The sequence below is a fragment of the Panicum hallii genome, chromosome 8, assembly GCF_002211085.1.
Source record: "Panicum hallii strain FIL2 chromosome 8, PHallii_v3.1, whole genome shotgun sequence".
NCBI lineage: Eukaryota > Viridiplantae > Streptophyta > Magnoliopsida > Poales > Poaceae > Panicum > Panicum hallii.
Genome location: NC_038049.1, coordinates 25,513,246 through 25,531,048, shown reverse-complemented (window position 1 = coordinate 25,531,048; position 17,803 = coordinate 25,513,246).

Sequence of the window (17,803 nt, the reverse complement as noted above, 5' to 3'; positions counted from 1 at the left end):
TTCACCCTGCCCTGAGCTGGGGCCTTGGGCGGTGCTGCACGCCCCTGCTGCCCTGCCTGCGCCTTCCGAGGGCAGACGTTGGCGTAGTGCCCTGGCTCACCGCAGTGGAAGCACACTCGAGGAAGTGCCGGGGCCTGCTGCCCAGGAGGAGGAGTGGGCGCTCCCTGCCTCTGAGCTGGTGGAGCCGGAGGCGCTGGAAGCCTCTGACCCTGTCCCGCCTGCTGCTGCTGCTGAGGGCGAGGCGGAAACTGCTGCCGCTGCTGGTACTGCTGGGGCGGCCTCTGCTGCTGCTGCTGCGGAGGGTACTGGTAGCGGGGACGGGTGTTGCTGCCCGAAGAGGATGGAGCCATCTTCCTCTTCTTATCCTCAATCTCCCGGCGCTTGCGCTCGGTGTTGAGGGCCGCATCAACCAGCTGGTTGAAGTTGTCGAAGCGGTGGTTCAGCAGCGCATACTGGATGTGATCATCCAGTCCCTCCTTGAAGTACTCCTGCTTATCGCTATCACGAGCGACGTCAGCAGGGGCGTAGCGGGCAAGCTGAAGAAAACGGTCACGATACTCCGTCACCGTCATAGATCCCTGAAACCACGTACATAGATAACAAGGATGGGAACCGCTCAATTGGTCAGGTTACAAAAGAAATCAAGGATGGATCAAGCTCAAAGGAATGGTAGGGAATTCCGTTAAATTTTACCTGCTTAAGGGCACGGAACTCCTTCTACTTCATCTTCATGATGCCCTCAGGAATGTGATGGTTCCTGAAACGCTCACGGAACTGGTCCCACGTGAGAGCCTCACGATCCCGAGCTGGGTAGGACTCCCACCAGTCAAGAGCGGAGCCTCGCAGCTGCCCTGCGGCGTAAAGGACTCGCTCTCGGTCGTCACACTGCGCAACGACCAACTGGCGATCCACCGAGCGAAGCCAGTCGTCCGCCTGGAGTGGGTCCGTGGCGTGAGAGAAGGTCGGCGGGTGACCTCTCAGGAAATCCGCACGCCTGTCACGGGGCTGAGGCGGCGGTGGAGGCGGTGGCTGAGCGTGGATCTGCTGCAGAGCCTGAACGGTGTTGTTCAGGGTAGCCATCATCTGCATCTGGAGCTGGAAGAACTGCTCCGGGGTCAGTGGTGGTGGCATCGGTAGCGGCTGACCGGTACTCTGGTTGTTCTGCTCCTGCTGGTCAGAACCGGAACCGGTGCGCCTGGTGTTCACCATCTGATTGCAACAAACGAAATTTATGAGAATAAGATATGGTGCCGCTGAGGAGATGAAACTTCGATAGGATATAACAGAGAGAAAGGATTATAGGTTTTACCCCCAACGATCTAAATCAAATTTTATTATTTAGTTCAAGTTGGGTTAGTTCGATTTGCATGAACACGTTTTAACTACTAGACTATGCAATCAACCAAAAATCCAAATCAAGCATTTGCACAATAACAAATATTTAACATTCACAAATTAGTCGAGCTTTCCACACTACTCGACCAACACACTCGTTCTAGCGTATTTTATCGGGACAACCTAAACTTATAACTTATGAGATTAGGCGACTCAGGCCAACGTCTAAGGGAAGCTCAAGCTATTTCTCAGAAAAAACGGGGGAAATAGCAAATCTAGGGCTTAAGACTCAAGGAATAGAAGTAGAAAATGATGGCTGAAGATTTGCGGAGGCAAGCAGGAGAACAGAAGTCCTAAACTCGACCAATTCTACCTAGGCTTCGTCCTACAGTCGACACGGCTCTGATACCAATCTGTCACACCCGATTTATAAGAACATAAATCGAGCAATCATATATGCGCCAGGATCAAGTCACGCATATATACAACAGATTATCAAGATATCACAACACATGTCACGAATAACATTATTATAAAACGTAAATGAATCAATAATATGAATTATTTTTATTACAACCGAATCAAGAATCGGTTCAAGAGTTGCGGAAGCGTAAAAGAGATACATGAAGAGCTGGGCGCCACAGGGACGTCGACTGGGAGACAAACGCCTAGAAGTCGTCGAAGCCGCTGACGTAGTCCTCCACGTTGCCGGGCACTGAGCAGCAGTCGAAGATATCCAAAATAGAACAGAAGAGTAGAGAGGCAAGTGTGAGTACAAACTCGTACTCAACAAGTATAACACGAGCATGAGGCTCTAAGGTTAGCTGACTCAACTGCATTAGCTTTTAATCTTGGCAAATTTTATTAAAGCTAATTACTACAAGTGGATGAATTACCATAAACCCAATTGCATAATAAATTAGTCAATATTAATTAAGAACTACTGAGAACCATCCAAACCCAAACCACCCGGGGAATCGCCCTCGTCAAAGGTTGATAACCCCACTAATCAGACGGAGGATCTGGGCCGCTCATGACTGTGAGCACAGCTGATATATCAGTTTTACACTCTCGAGAGATTGCACAACTTTACCCACAAGTCGTGAGCTACGCTAGTGGTTCATCACACTTCCTTAGGTGAGATGGCTAGCAAGCACACTACGAGACCGTTACAAAGGATCACGTTGGTAAGGCGTAACCGCTAAGGATTCTGGATCAGCGACGATGGGGCCCACCTCCGGGGGTACAAGACACACAGCACAGACCAAGCCGGAGGAGCAGGGACCATTGAAGCTTACCACCCCTCTTGCCCACGCAGGTAAGTTACTCCCGAACCAAAATGACCTAATTAGTAAGTCAAGACCGTCCCATACCAGCCTTGTGGTTGCGCGGTTGTCCCAGGTTGTCGCTCTATGAACCGGTCCTTATGGAGAGTGGCCAACCAAGCACTAAGCACCGTGCTGGCCCCCTAAACCATGTTTCTAACAAAAACATCTTTTAAGGACGCACAAACCACTCAAGCACACAGCACAGAGGGTTGGCTCCAGAATTAAGTTGCATAAGACCATTAATCAAATTAATTAAAAGGACCCAGATTTGTTATAGCGCAGCAACCTAGCACAATTAACCAAGAATGCAACCCAAGGGATATATATATAGGATATAAAGGTGGCTAGAAAAGTCCTTATAGGCATACAGAATTAAAATGCAGTATGAAATAGTATTTAAAAGTGATAGGAGGTTCATGTTATACTTGCCTTCCTCGTACTCTCCCGGCTGCTGCTCGAAGTGCTCGGAAGACGGCTGCTCCTGGTACTGGTCCAAAGGCTCCGCGTCTACTCACGATCATCAAACATAGCCCACACATACACACATGCATAACAAGAACAAACTATAAGAAAACAGTACAACATTACATAGAAACAGCACACAAAACTAGTCTAAAGCTATTCTACGCATTACAACGATCGCGTGCATATAAAGAACACCTAAAACGGAGCTAAAACGCGAAAACTGCGCTTAAAACGGGATCCAGGGACCTATTTGTAAGAAAAACAGAGAAACCAGGGGCTTCTGGGCAAAACTCGGGGACTAAAACGTAATTAAAGTCTAGATCTAGGGGCTAGCACGTGAAAAGGCATGGCTTGGACGGCGGGTTCAATTTCCGAGAAAGGCAGGGGCTTAAACGAGTAAAATCAGGGCTGAACTGCAATTACTTTTGACTTAAGATGGACCGCGGGTTGATTTCCAAGAAGGGCAAGGACTCTTTAGCAAAAAGACCACCGCTGACCGGTATCTCCTGTTCTGGGCCCTCGGATCTTGATCGTGCGGGTGAGATTAGCTCCACTAAGCGAAGGGGTACGCGTGGATTCTATCCGTTGGATCCAGATCCGGTGGTCCTGACTCGTGCCCAGCCCGATCTAATCCCGACTGCCCACTTTGGATCGGACGGCTGGAGAGGAAAGGGGATGGGATCAGGGCCGGTGGCGGCGATTGCTCGCCGGCGTTGCGTTCCCGTGACGGGGGCTCGCCGGACTTGGTCAAATCCGGTCGTCCGGGGGTCGAATCGACTCAGGCTCGGGTCTAGGATGGACTACACGACACGCGTAACCCTCATGGGGCATCGGCTGGGCTTGGCGGCTCTCTGGACGGCTGGAGCGGTGGCGGCGGCGGGTCGGTGCGGCAGAGGCAACCGGCGATGCGCGTTCCGAGCTTGAGAACGGTCTACGATCTACCAAAATCAGCGCAAGAGAAGGGGGAGGTGCCGTAGTGCTCACCGAGAGCTCAAATCGGGCTGTAATGCGACGGCGCGGAGGCTTCGACGGAGACTGGCGGGGGAGGAAGCCGGCGCTCGTGGAGGGTGAGCCTCGGCTGCGCTGCGGGGCTCCCGGCTGCTCGACCAGCGGCGCACGCAGACGAGGAAGGTGGTGCCGGGGCTAACAGACCCGAAGAGGTGGCGGCGAAGGCGAATTGCGGCGGCGGCGCAGAGCGGCTACGACGGCGGCGGTCCAAATCCGAGCGGCTACGAGCGGCGCCGGAGCTCGGTTGCGCTGGGGAAGGTTGCTACGGCCTAGGGCGACCCGAGAGCGCAGCTAGAGATAAGAGGGAGAGGGCCGGCAACCTCGGCGTGCGTACCCCGATCCAACGGGTGCCGCGGATTCCGCGGGTGGTTGCCACTCGGGCCTCACCCGAGCTCGGGTGACTTCCAGAGAGTTCTAGGCAGGGGGGTGGAGCGGGGGAGTGGGCCCAGAGGGGAAGGGAGCGGAGCGGGGCCACGCCCAGAGACGGCGGCAGAGTCGGCGGGGAGAAACAGGGGAGGCCGCGAGGGGGAAGAAGAAGCGCCTGACAGGCCGGGACCAGCGGTCAGTGAGAGAGAGAGGGGGTGGGAGGGGGAGCCAGCGCGCGGCTCGGGCCGGGAGAAAAGGAGATGGGCCTGCTTGGCCCACGCGGGGAAAGAGAAGGAAGGAGGGAAAAGAGGAGAGAGCTCGGGCTTGGCCCATGCGGGAAGGAAGGGAAGGCCCGGGATGGAAAGGAGAGAGAGAAGGGAAGGGGAAAAGAGATGGGCCGTGAGAGAGGAGCCGGCCCAAGAGCTTTTACTTCTTTTCCTTTTTCCTTTCCTATACTCAAACATTCCAACAAACTCATTTGAATTCAAATAATCTTTGAATTCAAAGCCACACCAATAAAACCATGCACCGGCATGAATGCACAAGCAAGTTGACTTATAGTAAATTTTAATTACTTGCATTATAAAATTACTTTAAATGCGACAAAAATTAAAGAAAAGCCTGAGAAATTTATTTAAGCCCGAATAAATTAATTAAAATTTGAGGAAATTACCTTAGGGTGTTACAGTCACGCTGTAGACATACGTCCTGCACAACGAATGTGCGTATGGACCTGTAGTCGCTTGTGGTGGCCCAATTCCATGACCTGGAATATGAGGGGAATGGTTGCCCGGAAAGTTAAGTTTCCGAGCGGGTGTGTTAGGATCCCTTGCAAGGTTATGAAATTCGATTCATTATCGTCCGTTTCTCGTGAAGATTGAGACTACTTGATACTTCTGCCAAATAGAGTAATAACAGTAACAATTAATAGAATAATTTTGATATGTGCTTAATATCTACTTTGCTTGACTAGTATAGGTGCTTACCTAGAATGGTTAAAAGAAACTAGAATCTGAAAGCTAAAATATGAAAGTAAGGATATACTCTTTGTTGCTTTTTAGCAAAAGAAAACTAGAGCCGTTCAACCTATCATGGTCTACTTATGGGCTAAGTATACCCAATGTCGGGTAAGCCTTGCTGAGTATTAGTATACTCAGCCTTGCTAGTAATATGGTTTTCAGGTATGTTGTTCGTGACGCAAGAGGATAGTCTGACTTGGCCCAGCAATGTTCCTCTTGGCTGGTCCGTGGAATAGGATCCGTCCCCGGCCGGCAATGACCCTTCGATGTAACGCCATGCTTTGGACTAAGTATGGAGCCTACCTCTGCGACGTATGTAGTCGCGTTGTTTTTCCACTGCTAACTCTGAACAGTGTCTGGTAAACTTGAATTTTTGAATAATACTTGTATAAATTTGTATTAGCTAGGATGAAACAAAACCTCTGTGTAATAATGTTTAATTATCCTATGGTGTAAAAGTTGCGAGCTGTTGTAAGGCTGGACTCCTCTTCGTACGAGGTAAACCTACATCGATCCTGTGTAACCGTGGTTGAATCGGGCGGTGACCCGACAGACCAATGAGTTGTTCCGTTTGAAGTGCGCTGAGCTTCTATCGTCTGCCTAAGCGAGGACTAGCGCACTTGAGGCGTAATAATTCAAGCGGTTCTGCCACAGCTGGTATCAGAGCTGTAGGTTTACGCTTACAGCCAATACCAGAGATATTAGGGAATCGAGGATTGCAGCAGCTCCTAAAAGTGCTTTTTGAATAAAAATTTGTTTAACAAAAGAGTTTATAAATTACGTTGGACTCGTTAAGGTTTGTGCTTAGATCGTAAAGCCCTAAAATTTTATATGGGATTTATCAGGTGGCTATTAATATATATGTATAGTACTATTCTAACTTCCAGCACTACGTTTCTATACAAAACTTACTTTCGAGCACAATCAACCTTATATTCTGTCACGATGCAATCGACGATGACGTAAGAGGGTAAGGATCCTCAGCCAACTGAGAGAGATTGGCCTTTGCGTTGGTGATGTGAATCGAACGCTGTTTCTCAAGCAGTGGCCTACTTGAGATGCTACCAATATACCAACGATAAGTTGATTATATTGGGAGTATATGGTTAGGCACAGGGTATGGTGATCGCTGTTCATACCCCCGTGTTATAGGGTACCCCGGTGAATACGTTGCAGATGTAACGTATATTAACGTCGTCCGTACAGCAGGAATTATATGGATATTGTTTCTATAGAGAACAGTAATGTTTGAGGACGCTTTCATGACGTGTTGGCATGAAAAGTTCGTGATATACAACTGTGGTTTTCTGCAGGTACATTAACCATGATTAATAGGTTAAGATGGATAGGATTTATCGACTAGTTATTATAGAGAGAGACGTATGTATTGTGCCACCGAAATTAACCACGTAAGTCCAAAGGTATTTGGCAGTTGTTTTTGGTTGTGAGGTCGAATAGAACGTGCATGCATGCTCATGATTAAACAAAATAAATTAAAAGGCTTCTTGTTATAAGGATAGCTAGAGTGTTATCCGCACCATGTTCAGAAGCAAATAAGGCACTTTTCGCAGCACAGCAGCTTCGCGGCACTGCTCGCATTTGGTTGGATCATTACTATGCCATGCAGACAGAAGGACATGTAGTCACATGGGAAGAGTTTCGGACCGCCTTTAGGACGCATCATATTCGTGAAGGACTTATTGAGCGAAAGCTCAATAAATTCTTAGCTCTTACCTAGGGAACCCGCACCGTAATGCAGTATGCACAGGCTTTCAATCACCTGTGTCAGTATGCGGGTTATCATGCAAATACCGATGCCAAGAAGCGAGATCGTTTCCGTCGAGGCCTGAACACCAAGCTCAAAGAACGATTGAATCTTGTGAGGGTAGACACTTTCAACGAGCTGGTCAACATGGCCATTACTCAAGAAGTGTAACATTCAGGTAGTTAGAAACCTAGATACTAAGTTTGGATATCTTAAATGTATGCTTACTTTGATGTATCTGAGTGGTACAGAGAACTAGGGGTATATTTGTAAATTATGAATTCTATAAGTCTCTATGTGCAATTGTGTAAAAATGCTATTAAATGTCAAAATCAAATGATCATAGAGAAGAAAAGCACAAATATTAAGTTAAAACCTAAGAGAAATAGACTTTGTATGAAACTAAGGACCTATGTGTAATTAACACAAAGGTATAAGGGTTTGCATGGGAAATGGTTGGAAGATAAAAGTCAAATTCAGTTTTACTTAAGGACTAATGAGTAAAAACATAAGTAATCATTACATTTCAGGAAAAACTTGTAAACATACCCAATGTTTGATCAAATTATTTGAATAAAGACAAAAGTAATTCAAATTCTACCTTTATTCATAAACTTAACTTAAAAAGTTGTAAACTTTGATTTTCTGAACCTAAGCCCTAAAGCAATGTTGTAGAGTTTGAAAAACTCTACAACTTTCATGTTGACCATTTTCTCATTTGACCTTTGTAGCAGTGGGTAATTTTAATTTACCGAGAGGTCCCTACATTTTCCGGAAATCACAAATTAGTCCCCCGGACCTCTCCCCTCTCTTCTTCCTCCTCGCGCACGTGGGTCCCTGCTCTGCTCGCCTACCGCCGGCAGCGCTGCCCCTCTGGCCGCCGCTTCACCGCCGCCGCAGAGCCACCTCCTGCTGAGAACTTCTCCACGCGTCGCCTCCTTCCTTTCCCGGTCCAAGTCCTCTCCCCTGGTGGCCCCTTGCGCGCGCGCCACGACGACCCCGAGCCTCCGCCGGCCGCCACCTCCTCGTCGCCGTGGACAGCCCACCGCCGCGCCTTAACTTCCTCTCTCTCGCACGCAACAGCATTCCCTTGACTCCTACATTCTATTCTTTCAGTACCAGTGCCCAATTCCGAGCGTCCGAGCCACATTCCTCCGCCGCCGTCCTCTTCTGCTCCGGCCACACACGGCACGCCCGTGGACAGCCAGCACCAGCCCTCCTCCGCTCCAATCCATCCTCGTGCAAGTTTCCCCGTTGCTTGCTCATGCTCGACGACCCTCTGTTGCCTCCCAATTTCCACCGGAGCTCCGCCTCCGACGAGCGCCACCGTCGCCGCCCTCGGCCTCACCGTGGGCAGCTCGCTCCGGGCACTCTTGCGCCACCACAACCCTCTAGCTAGCACTACATCATCCCTGTGAAGCTCCACGACCTGTCCGTTGGCTCTATAGTCTAGCACATCTCCCTCCCGACGATCGCCGGTATTCAACTTCGCCGCCGCCACCACTGTCCTCGTCGATTACCTTTGACCCGAGGCATATCCTTCCAATTAATTGCACCAACATCTTCCCCATGACTTACTGAAGCTTGGGCGCAGGTCCCTTGCCGACATTGATCACCGAAACCTCGTCGTCGACGGTGACCCCTCCGCCGCCACCTCGGGTCCTCGTCGAGATCCCTCTTTCCGGCCACCCCAGCCCTCGACAAGTGGCGCAACAGAACCACTGTAAGCCTCTGAGTACTCTCCTGCCCTCAGACCTCACCGCCGGTGACCACCGTCGCCGGAACAGGACCACCCCCGCTTTGCTCTGCTTCGGTTCACAGCCCAAGGACCTCGGGTTAGAGGGGGTTTTCTGTAAAGCTATAGACTCAGCTGAATAGTGCCGAAGGACCCCCTTGTGTAATTTTATGCTGTCAACTTAGAAATGCTATATCTATTCGAGGATAAATCATAAAAATGTAAACTAAATTTTATTGGAATCCTTAGATAAAGATCTACAACTTTACTTAAGGGATGAACTTCAGTTTCTAAATGTTTAATGATCTAATTTAAATATTAAGTTTAGTTATTTGTAGGCTTAGGAAATGCATAGTAATTCATAGAAAAATGATAAAATTTTGAAACCAGTTGTGTTAATTTTATTTTAACATGTAGAATTGAAGAAAAATAATTATCCCCATATTTAAGTATTATTTTCTTAATGTACAAGTTTAATTAGAAATAATGTATAGTTCATCTTATATAATTAAGTTTTATAGATATTAAATGCTCAAAAATCATGAAAATATGTTAGGGTACTGTTCTTTAATAGTGTAACATGTTATTAAATTTTCAACCAAGGATTAGGTGTCAAACAAATTGGACATAATATAATTAGTCCATAATATAATAATAACATAAGGTTCATGTAAATAATTAGTGTAGTCAATGAATGACGCTTTTTAATATAATTGTTAAGGACCACACCACCTATTGTTCCATGCCACTAGTTAGATACTTAGCATAATTAACTTTGCTGTTTAGTGTATCTAAGTAAGATAGTTAGTACTCGATAAATGACTGCCCAGTACAGGGTAGTTAGGTTGTTTGTTGAAATATAATATTCTATTAATTGGATTGCAACTTTATTGTGAAATAACATAAAAGTGTATGCATTCCATAATTTATACCTTTGCACGTCATGTAGACTCGACCACTCTCGCTGACGGAGATTATCAGCTAATCCCGGAACCAGAAGGAGGTTATTCTGAAGACCCCGGGAACCTCCTCACGGAATTCTCTGAAGCTCCGAACCAAGGTTCGGAAGATATTAATTTGACTAACCCCAACCCCACCAGCGAAGGCAAGCCCCGGACATAACCCCTACTTTATTACACTGCAACCTATACTATTTATATATATCTTTATGCATTACGTTCTAGGAGTTGTTTGGAAACCGTAATTGCATAATTCCAGGGACCTATGTATTGAATACTAGAACTTGAGTTCGAATAGCTGCTCTGCTTATAGGACCGGTAGAAGTCGAGTGATTTCCTGTCACTCGCGCGACATAGGAATTGTAATGTTTACATTCCTGTTATCATTATAAGGATGATGGACGGGAGTTTTATGAGGTATCATGGTTGAGATGATACCCCGTTCGTGTTGTGAAACTTGATAAGGTCGCAGTGTGTGGTAGCGGTGGTTAAGCGTTTGAAAGTACTAGCCACATGCCGTGAAATATGGTAAGCGGTAAGCCTAGTAACCAATCGGCCCGAAGAGTGGACATACCCCCCACCACATGTATTTGCTTCTTTTGGTTACTTTGTTCGACGTGTAGGAATACGTGTTGCTGGGCAACCAGGAGTACGGGTTTTGTAGTCGCGCTACAGACGTACGTCCTGCACTTTGGAAGTGCGTATGGTCCTGCAGTCGCTTGTGGTGGCCCTGATCCACGAGTCGGAATGAAAGGCAAACGGTTGCTTCGGAACGACCCTTTGGTGTTCCAAGCGTGTGTGTTAGGTTATCCTTGCAAGGTTTTGAAATTCGATTCAGGAATCGTCCGTTTCTCGTGGAGATTGAGACTGCTTAATCCCTTTGCCACATAGAGCAACAAGAGCAATCTTGTGATTATGAAAGATGATGTTTGATTAAAGATTCTACCATGTTTGAGTAGTTATAGGTGCTTACCTAGAATGGTAATCAACTAGAACCTGAAAGCTAAAAGTTGAAAATAAGGATCTACTCTTTGTTGCTTTTCAGCTGAAAACCTTACCCAAAACCTGAAAGCCTTCATAAGTCTAGTTATGGGCTAAAGTATACCCTATCACGGGTAAGTCTTGCTGAGTATTAGTATACTCAGCCTTGCTTTTGTTGATTTACTCCAGAAAATCCCCCTGATGAGCCAGCTTTCATTACACCGTGGCCCTACCCTATGCCTGATGGTTGGTCCGTCGAGTGGGATCCGTCCCCGGCCAACACAGATTCCGCCGAGTGATATTATGCCAGAGGTAGCATGATATCCGTAATAACGTCGTGTACAGTGTTCGTGTTTTCAAACTCCGCTGCTGCAACTTAAAACTTAAACCGTTTTGTAATAATGTCCCTCGTGGACACTGATGTTACTTTTATATGCATATGTAATATATCTGCCTGTAATGTAAAGTGTAATGGCTTTTATATCTCTGGACTCACCTTCGTGTGAGGTACCTTGTTGGATCCTGCGTTCGGTGGTTTATCGGGACGTTACCCGACAGGCCAATAGTTTTATACCGTTTGAAGCACGAGGTAGCCCTTGAGAGAGGACTCGCGTACTTGAGCCGGTGTAATTCAGGTTGGTTCTGCGACAAGAAGATTGCATTTCAGCCCATAGGGCTGAGAAGAAGCGGAAGGTACCCACTGGACCCTTGAGTGCTCAACCCCCGAGGTATCGGTTAGTCCAAAGTACATCTCCACGGGGTCCACCCCGAAATAATCAGTCAGGAAGATGGGTAGCTAGACCCCCTCAGCAGTCTAGATTCAACGGGCCACCAGTGCCTCAGCTTCAATAGCAGCAGCAGCAGCAAGGATTAAGGACGAACTTTCCGCAATTCAGCCAGGGAAACAATAACAATCGTTGTTTCAATTGCGGTAGTTCATCGCATTTCATCAAAAATTGCCCTCAACCTAGGAAATTATTCCAAGGGCAGACATCCAACCCGAGCAGCAAGGGCAGGGGCAAGAAGCAAGTTGTGCAAGTCCGCCAAGGGAGCTTGAATTTCACCACTCTCTCCGAACTTCCTGAGGATGCACCAATAATGACGGGTACTTTCACTATACACCATCAACCCGTAGTTATACTTTTTGATTTTGGTGCAACTCATAGTTTTATCAATTTAAAGTTTGGAACAAAAGTAGACTTGGATTACTATCCCACTAAAGGAGCATATATGATAGCGACTCCTGGCGGTAAAATTTCCTCAAATCAAATTTGTAGAAATGTGCCAATTCAGTTGGGTAGCAATCTGGTAAAGATAGATTTACTTGTGTTAGATCTAGAAGGAATGGATATCCTACTAGGCATGGATTGGATGACTAGGCACCAAGTATCACTAGATATCTCTTTCCGAGCAGTTGAGATAGACTCACCCTACCAAGGCACTACTATTCTCTATCTCTCACCACGGAAGTGCATCAACTCTTGTGCCTATGCTGTAGAAGGGATCAAGCTAAAGGACATCCCTGTTGTATGTGAGTACCCAAATGTTTTTCCAAATGATTTTCCTAGGATGCCTCCAGATAGGGACATTGAGTTTGTTATTGAACTACAGCCCGGCACAACCCCCATCTCTAAGAGGCCATATCGTATGCCACCCAATGAGCTGGTAGAATTAAAAATTCAGCTTCAGAACCTCCTTGATAAAAGTTTTATTCGTCCAAGTGCTTCACCAAGGGGATGCCCAGCCCTATTCGTGAAGAAAAAGGACAATAGTCTAAGGCTATGTGTAGACTATCGCCCTCTCAATGCGGTAACCATCAAAAATAAATATCCTCTTCCCCGCATTGACATCTTGTTCAATTAGTTAGCTGGAGCTAAGGTATTCTCTAAAATTGACCTTTGCTCTGGATATCACCAGATAAAGATTACGCCTAGTGACATTCCAAAAATGGCATTTTCCACCAGATATGGACTTTATGAATATCTGGTTATGTCTTTTGGTCTTACCAATGCACCAGCCTATTTCATGTATCTTATGAACTCAGTCTTAATGCGAGAGCTCAATAAATTCGTTGTGGTCTTTATCGATGATATTCTAATCTATTCCAAAAACTTAGGAGATATCTCCATGTCGTTCTTCAGAGATTGAGAGACCACCGTTTGTATGCCAAATTCTCCAAATGTGAGTTTTGGTTGGATACAGTTAAATTTCTAGGTCACACCATCTCCAGTAATGGTATATCCGTCGATCCGAGTAAAGTTCAGGAAGTACTGGATTGGAAGCCTCCTACTACAGTCCATCAAATCCGCAGTTTTCTTGGTCTAGCTAGCTATTATCATCGTTTCATCCCTGACTTTTCTAGAATAGCCAAGCCCATGACAGAACTACTGAAGAAAGGAGTTAAATTCTCATGGAATGAGAAATGTGAAGAAGCATTCCACACCCTAAGAGCACATCTCACTACTGCTCCAGTTTTAGCTCAACCAGATAATTCCAAACCTTTTGACATTTATTGTGATGCTTTGGGCATTGGACTTGGTTGTGTACTTATGCAAGACAACCGAGTAATTGCTTATGCATCCCGAGCACTCAGGACTCATGAACAGAACTATCTACACATGATCTTGAACTTGCAGCTATTATTCATGCACTTAAGATTTGGAGACATCATCTGATGGGTACTAAGTGCAACATTTATACTGACCATAAGAGCCTCAAGTACATTTTTACGCAAGCAGATCTAAATATGAGGCAAAGACGTTGGCTGGAACTTATAAAGAATTATGATCTAGAAGTGTACTATCATCCAGGCAAGGCCAATGTGGTTGCAGATGCACTTAGCCGCAAGGTGCACTGCTCTTGCTTATCTGTAGAAACTTTTAGTGAAACTCTCTACTGGGAAATGAGAAAACTCAACCTCGAGATCATTCCTCAAGGAAGTTTAAATCATATCGCAGTTGAGGCTACACTCAAGGATAGCATCGTCATGGCACAACAGCATGATGAAGGTGTAAAAATCATCAAGCAGATGCTAGCCCAAGGAGAAGAAAAGTACAAGTGTTTCCAATTGGATCACAAGGGGATTCAATGGTTTAATGGATGTATTGTTGTACCCAAGGAGCATCAGCTTTGCAAGCAGATATTGGACGAGGCACATCTGTCCAAGTTTTCCATGCACCCCGGCAGTACCAAGATGTAACAAGACTTGAGACAAAACTTCTGGTGGACTCGCATGAAAAGAGAAATTGCAAAGTATGTCTCAGAATGTGACATTTGCCAAAGAGTTAAGGCCAGTCACTTAAAGGTTGCTGGCGTTCTTCAACCTTTACCCATTCCTTCTTGGAATTGGGAAGATATCAGTATGGATTTTATTGTCGGTTTACCCAACACTTCCCAAAGGCATGATTCTATATGGGTAATAGTTGATCGATTAACCAAAACCGCCCATTTCCTTCCTGTGCATACTACTTACAATGCTAAAAAGTATGCCGAGATCTATTTAGACCAAATCATTCGTTTCCATGGAGTACCTAAGACGATCATTTCTGATCATGGAGCACAATTTATTGCTTGTTTCTAGGAGCAACTTCAGCATTCTCTTGGGACCAAGTTAATTCGAAGTTTCGCATATCATCCGCAGACTGACGGACAAACAGAAAGAGTAAATCAAATCCTGCAAGATATGCTTAGAGCCTGTGTAATTCAGTACGACAAGAATTGGGACAAATGCTTATCTTTGACGGAATTTTCCTACAATAACAGCTACCAATCGAGTCTCAAGATGGCTCCCTTTCAAGCATTGTACGGTCGTTGATGCCGAACTCCTTTGAGTTGGTCTCAAACCAGCGAACGTAAAATCTTTGGACCCGATCTTGTTACTGAAGCAGGAGAAAAAGTGAAGATCATTCAAAGTAATCTAAAGGCAGCCCAATCCCGACAAAAGAGCTACAACGGACAAACGAAAGAAACCATTACAGTTTGAAGTTGGTGATTTCTTATATCTCAGAGTATCTCCTATCAGAGGTATTCAATGGTTCGGCATAAAAGGAAAACTCGCTCCTCGATATGTTGGACCTTTTGAAATTCTTGAAGTGTGTAGACCCGTAGCTTATCGCCTTCAATTTCCTCCTCAACTAGCAGGCGTTCATAATGTCTTCCATGTGTCTCAACTTAGGAAGTGTATCAAAACCCCTACCGAGATCATTGATTCACAAGCCATCGAAATTGAATCAGATCTATCTTATACTGAGCATCCAATCGGAATATTGGATACCAAGGAAAGAAGCACAAGAAGAGAGACCGTCAGGATGTTTAAAATTCAGTGGAACCATCACACCGAAGAAGAAGCGACTTGGGAAACTAAGTCATATCATCAACGCAATTTTCCAGACTTTCTTAAAACCAATCCACATATCTAATCATCCGATTCCATCCTATTCCGGAATCTCGAGATGAGATTCTTTTTAGGGGGGAATGCTGTGACATTTAGGTATTTAGGAAAAAGGCATGCTAATTTTTAGTATAATTTGTGCTTGTTAGAATGAAGTGTGTATTGCTTTGATGAATGCTTTTAAAAAAATAATTGCAAGTTAAAGGGTATTTTTGTAATTATGGAAAAATTAGGGTTCTTTTGCCAAATGCGATTGAAGGTAGAGTAATTTCAAATTATATGAAGGTTAGTTTTGTAAAGGCAAGAATTAACTTTTAAACCACTGTAAGAAGTAAAATTATCCTAAGGTTTCATTTGGAGTGTGAATTTTAAATAGGTTTTATGTGGAATTTGATAGTTTGTCGGATTTTGACATAGTTTCAAAACCCTAACTCTTACTTTTGGGCATATTTTCATTTGGGCTATGGTTTGAAAGGAAATCTTACTTCACCATGAACCCCTTAAACTTTTGAAATCTTTTGAACAGGTCCCCGTCGTCTTCCTCTCTCCCCTTTCTCTCTGCTGCTCTGCTCCACCACCCGCCGCCCCTCGCCGGTGATTCCTCGCGCTGCCAGCTGCCCCTCGCCACTCTAACCCCACCACCTGGCCCTCCAGCTCACCCGCCGCCGCTCGCCCGACCCCGCTGACTTTTCCCCGCCCCGCCACGTCGCGCCGCCGTCGCCCACGGCCGCCACGCGTGCCGCCGGCCACCAGCAGCTGCTCCAGCTTGCCCGTGCCCCTTCCTGGGTCCGCAATACGTCCAGGAGCCTTCCTCGACTTCATTTACACTCTCACGCGCCCGCATTTTCGCCCCTCGGCATCTTCTCCGCTCGACACCGCCGCCAGACCACCGCCGCCAGCTCTACTCACCGTCATCAGCCACCTCCGCCGCCCCACGCCCGCAATTTCATGCTCCACTGGCACCACTACACCCCACTAAAGCTTCCCGACCAGGTCTTCTCCATACCCTCACGTTCACGCCACTAGAACGCCACGCCGGCAGTCCTGTCCACCGCCGCCGCTCGGCCTCGCCATCGTCCCGACGCTCCGCCCCTCTCGGCCTCACCGGGCTCACCAGCAGCACCACATCTACGCGTGGAAGCTTCCTAGCCACTTCTTCACTGCCTTCCTGCACTCCGGCTGCCAGAACGCTGCCGCCGCCTCGGGACCTCGCCGCGCCGGCTCGGTCCTCCGTCGAACCGCCGTCTCCGCACCTTCCTTCTCCGACTCCGGCCACCCCCAAGCCCATCGTGAGCTCCTGAACCTTTTCCCCCTCGCCGCTGGTGAACCTCCTCACTGGAATTTGATCGCCGCCGTGCTGTCCCTCGGTTCAAACCGACTAGGGACCCAATTGCAAGCTTTCTTTTCTTTTTAGGGTTTTCTCTGCAAAATATCTGTACCCCCCTCAATTAAAATCAGCCAGTTTTGAAAATTGATAGAAATTTGTAGAAAAATCCAAAAATGGTCAAATCTATTCCATTATACTCTAGGAGTCTAAATCTACAACTTTTGTTACTAAAGTTTTGTTTGAAACTTAGTATTTTAAGTTCTATTTTAAACTCTATCAAAAGTGAATCTTTTAAGTATCTTTTACATGTTAGCTTTATTTCATGCAATTTTTGGTATGCAACTTGTATGTGATATGAGTGAATTTGTGTGTAAATTTCACCATCAGTACTGCACTCTAACTTGAACTCATTTAAATATGTGCAAAGTAAGCTTGAAATGAAGTAAAAATTATTCAAGCATGTTACTGATGCTTTCATGCTTAAATCTTTTTACCATGAGTTTTTCTGATATTAAGTAATTCATAGTAAATTTTTGATAATTTTATAGCACCGTTTCACTTAAGATTTTGACTTAAACTTGAAATATGAATTTAATTCAAATAACTTAGTTTCTGCTTTCAAAAATTTATGAAAAATTTATGGCAAGCTCATCTGATAGTGGTAAACATACTTATAAAAATTCAAAGCTAAAGCCTCTGTAGATTTCAAACTTAAAATAAAACTTGTTGTCCTACCTTTGAATTTGCTCATTTTCATACTACTATTCTGTTAGGTTTAAAAATATGAAAAATTAACAAAAGTCTTGTATTAACTTCAAGTGTATGTAGTTAAATTTCTAACCTTAGTACTCCTATGCTTGAAGCTATATAAATTAATTATGATGTTAGTAAAGCTAATTGGTTTAATTTATAATAAGTAAATTTGAATTTTTAGGATTCAATTCTACTATTTTGTGATGTTTTGAATGTGGGTTTTGGATTGCAACTTTATCGTGAAGGAAAAATTTGGACTTAATAAGTCACTTAATTCAAATCGTTGCTTATCATGTAGAATCGACGACGCTTGAAGATGGAACCTACGAGTTGGTTCCGGAACCCGAGCAGGGTATATCTAAAGACCAAGTG